The 4,830-nt window shown below is 36.3% G+C and overlaps 1 long non-coding RNA gene across 1 annotated transcript; it reads right to left on the minus strand.

The window, feature by feature from the left end:
- Positions 1-510: 510 nt before the first annotated feature.
- Positions 511-4,448, minus strand: LOC136302686 (uncharacterized). Its single transcript, XR_010724112.1, has 3 exons — positions 4,362-4,448; positions 2,123-2,287; positions 511-1,699 (listed from the first exon to the last, which is right to left on the minus strand). It is a non-coding gene; the product is annotated as an uncharacterized lncRNA (long non-coding RNA).
- Positions 4,449-4,830: the final 382 nt, after the last annotated feature.

The raw sequence follows: 4,830 nt of genomic DNA on the forward strand, positions 1-4,830 counted from the left end.
TTTTTGTTTTTTTTTTTTTAATTTTTTTATCCCTGGAGATGATGTCTGATGACCAGCATACAAGAATTTCAACACTGCCACTTCAGCACTGCCAAATATCAAAACAAAACAATAGCCTATTGGCAAAACAACAGAAGCAGAATTTCAGTTTACAGTTTACTAAATTCCCAGATGACACCATGAAAACATCCAGACACAAGTATAATTTGCATTTTATTGCAGGAAAATAAAGCATAAAGTGTCATATTTATGAGGAAGTTGCTGTGATGAAACATTTTGCTGTTCATAAAATCTTACAAACTAAATTCCAGTGTCAGAAACTAATAATTTTAATGCATTAACCTTTCTAATAAGAAACATGCAAATTACCTTTCAAAGACTAGGAGCAAAACTATGGAAGTGTTACTTATATAAACAAAGGCACTGACCCAAGACACACTTAAATCAATGAGTGCCTTTTGATTAACTTGATGAAGTTTTTTTTTTTTTTTTTTTTTTTTTTTTTTTTTTTTTTTTTTTTTTTTTTTTTTTTATCAAGCCTGTACTCTTTGAAGCAGTACAATGCAAAAGTTGCATATTAGTTCACACAGTAGTGTTGTTAATGCACAGAAACAATGTTATGACAAACTGCAATTTGCCTAAGACTCATGATTTTTATTCTACTTTTTTCATATTTTTTGTTCCAGCAGATGCTTATATGTCTCTGTATATAAAACAGCATTTTTTTTCCTTTTTTGTTTTTTTATATAGATTAAACCAAATAACAACTTCAAAGAATTTCCTGGTAGAAAATATGAATAGCTTGCATCTTGCATTGTGAATCTTGCATTTGAGATACATTCATGTTCTTATTATTGACATTAAAAAGGTTATTGTGCCCAAAATAATCAGGCTGAATGAAAAAAAGGTGGTTCAGTGATCAAGTTTTGTGTTGGAGATTTACACTCCTATTAGTTCTCTAACCTTGATTACTATAGAGGAGATACTAGGTCAATATTCAGGACATGATGTCCAGCTAAATAACAGTACATAATTTTAGTCTCCCTACTGGATTTCTGAAGTTGGCACAGACCAAAACTTAGGTATACCACACATATGTGGGTGTTTGGACAGAAAATTTAATAAATAAAATCCCACAACCAGGTTCCTTCTTCTTGTCTTTCTTCCAGTAAGTGCTAGATTTCAGTTCAAAACAGAGGCTGAATGATGTTGTACAGTTTACAGTTCCAGAGTTTAGCTTAGACCTCCCTTCTTTTGTTCACAGCATGACACATTTTTTGTGCTACACAAATCAGATACCGTTATAGGAACATATACAGGCAATCTTGCAAAAAATATAGTAATAATTTTGTCTTTTAGCTTCAAACTGAACAAGTAAATACATTTGCATTTTTACCTATATCTATCATACATGTAATGCAGGAAACTATATGTGGAAGGCAAAAGACATGCAAGCTCTTGCCTAAAGGAGACTTTAAGCAGGAGTTTCTAATCCAACTGAGAACAATACAACTGAGAAATTTCAACGAAAAAGCTGATGGTCTAAAGAAATTTTTTACTGCTAGAGTATGGCATGGACTGCTTAGATAAAGGTCACATAGTTTCCTAACTTGAAAGTGTTTCTCTAAACCCTTCACAGTCTTTGTTGTTTTTTTCTTCAAACCGAAAAAGACTTCATGATTTCATGTCTGGAGACAGTCTGCAGAATAGCCCAGAAGAGAGTGTTAATACTTTCAAGAAACAGTACTGCTGTCAATACAATCTGAATTAACATGGTTAGGTCATTGATAGGTAGCCTAATTCAAAGACAACTGCAAGAAAGGGAGAAAGGTGAATATGAATCTGGTTTATTTTAAAGAGTAAATGTATCAATATTTTATATTGACAAAAAGATGTACAGTAATAATAGTACACAAGAAATATTTTATAGTTTCCAAGAAAAAATTGAAAAGAGCTGGATGGGGTGGGGAAAAATTAGGAAAATTTTTCATAGCTTGTAAAATATTCTGAAGGCTTGTGAAATGCTGTTGATATTCTATGTTGTGGTCATAACAAAAACTGACATCCTGCTCAGTCTTAGGAACACAGAGCATCCCATGAATTAAGTACTTTAGTTATTTACCTAGAGAATGCATTGTATGGAGAGATAATATGGAAATTTTTCTCATACTTTTCTAATTCTCCACTGAATTCCACTTGGAATCTGTTATGGTTCAACTCCAGCTTGGTCACTAAGCATCATATAGCCACTTGCTCATTCCCATCTGGTGAGATGGGGAAGAGAAACCTAAGAATAAAATTAGAAAATGCATGGGTTACGATAATGAAAAGCAAACAAGTAACTAGAAGAGTGAAATTAAATGTGTCTATGTTCAGTTTATTTTGCTTATCTTTAAATGCAACAGAAAAATATATTTTGAATAATAATTTTGAAAAAAAGTTCTTTAGCACTGTTTACTTTTGTATATTTTTCTGTCTTCTATTCCAGTCTCTCTTACATGCTGCCAGAAGACTTCTCTGTATAATGCATTTTACTGTTAAATACACATCCCTAGCTGCAATCTTTCTTAAGGGTAATTCATAATCTTTGTCAGAGGTATCAATGTATAAGAATAGGCATTGACTGATCTCAGTGTTCCTGAGATCTAGCTATAACACCTCTTACTGAGCTCAGAATCTGATGTGTGAAATGTCACCTCCTTTTATCTCTGATTCATATTCTTTTGTAATTTTGTATTTTACTCTTTGTGTGAAAATAATGGTTTATTAAACAGTAATGTGGAAACGCATATGCGTATGATACTAATAATTAGGACCATGAATAGATCTTTTACACTGTTAAACCTCAGTCTAGAGGCCCTCTTGAACGTCATTATAACAAGAATATAAACAATTTTAGGACCCAGATAAGCCGTTCCATTACATGTTGTTCTAAAATAAATGCTGAAATTCTTCTGGTGAAATGCCATTCTAACAGAAAATGGAAACTGTCAAGCATTTCAGGTCATGACCTCTAATATGTAAGCCTCAGTAAATAGTCAGAAACAAGACATTATCCTTCACCCTTTAGGCAAAAGCTTTCCTCCACTATGGTTTTGATTAAGACTCAAAAAAAATTAAATTAAATAAATAAAAAGACTCTTTATCTACCAGTATGCATAGAATTCAAAGTACCAAACACAGGACAAACTGAATTTGACATTAAAAAAATTGAGTGTGACAGCTGCAGCAGTTACATCTCGTGGAAGGATGTGTGTGCTTGCAACGACTTTACATCAGGTCCTGGTTGGGAGCTGGCATTTTCAAAGGTCATGAAGCTCCTTAGCACCATTCAATTACTGCACAAAGGGTACCACTGACAGTTTTAGCACTGTGGTTAAATTAGCTGAGTATTATCTGAGACAATCAAACTTTTGACAGGATTGGTAGGATAATATCTATATATTGAAAAAATACCTCAAATATAATGCCCATCTTACCCCCCATTTTTATTTTTGAATGACAAGGAAAACATGAGAGAATTATTTACTTGTCCTGTAGCTTGTGAAGATATCAACACTCTCAGCCTAACAATCATACAAATAAAGATAAGGCAGAAAAAGAGTTGATTTTAGCCACTTTTGATTTTGTTCTTTATTTTAGGTTCTAAATGAAAAGCCTGAATCATTAACATACTGCTCAAACTGTATTGACATGGTTATACTGATTAAAATAGCAAAGGACCAACATTGTTCTGTTGTTTACAAGTGCACCTACTTTGCTGTGTTGTGTCCTGTAAACAATTTAGATGAAACTGGAATCATAGAATCAGACAGGCTAGAAAAGTTCTTTGGGATCAAGTCTAGCTGTTAGTCCACTGCCAAGCCTACCGCTAAATCATGTCTGTAGGTGCCACATCTGCAATCCTTTTAAATACCCCCAGGGATGATCACTCAGTCACTTCTCTGGTTACCCAGTTTCAAGGGAACTTTTGACATTCCTTTTGGTGAAAAATTTTTTTCTAATATCTAATCTAAACCTCCCTGGTCAACTTAAGGCCATTTTCCCTGGTCCTATTGCTTTTTACTTAGGAAAAAGAGACTGACTTCTTCTTCTTCTTCTTCCTCTTCTCAGGTAGTTGTACACAGCAATAAGTTATTCCCAAGTCTCCTTTTCTCCAGGCTTAACAGCATTAACTCCCTCAGTTGCTTCCCATAGGATTTGTGCTAGTGACATTTTTCCAGCCTTAGTATTTCTGTGCATCCTGTCTAGGAGGTCTAGGAGGCCTGTGCATCCTGTGAGGCCTTTCCCAGGGAAGGTAGGTTGTGATTCCAATAGTCTATCACTCTTTCAGACTCCCTGATGCTCCTGAACCTACTCACCTTCTCCTGGAGCTCTGTCATTAACCAGAGGGGTTCCTGCACCTGGGCACACCTCCCACAGGAGTGCTCATGTCTGCCAGCCAGTCCTGATGTAAGAGAAGGCTGACCCTGCAACTGGCCCTGGGGCATGCCCTGCATGCTCCCATGGGAGCTGTCTGCAAATCTGCATCTGTTGTGGAGTTGTAGACCTCAGAGTGGCCTTGGCTTCTGCCAGATGGTTACCATTACTCCTTGGTTGAGCTGGCAGGGCTTCAGCACCCTTTGTGTATACTCTTCCAGGGGAACTCCCATGGAAACTGCTGCCCTACAGCCCTGGCTGACATACCACACCATGTCTGTCTGCCCTGGCCCCCAACACTCCAAGGGGCTTTTTTTACACACGGCGATTTTGGTGTTTGTTGCCCACCACTGCTCCCAACCTTGCCTACATCTTGAGAGCCCCTATTGCATGAACCACTGGCTCCTGATG

The sequence above is a fragment of the Chamaea fasciata genome, unplaced genomic scaffold (genome assembly GCF_029207755.1).
Source record: "Chamaea fasciata isolate MVZ Bird 193981 ecotype frontalis unplaced genomic scaffold, bChaFas1.0.hap1 SCAF_1, whole genome shotgun sequence".
In the NCBI taxonomy this organism is placed as follows: Eukaryota; Metazoa; Chordata; class Aves; order Passeriformes; family Sylviidae; genus Chamaea; species Chamaea fasciata.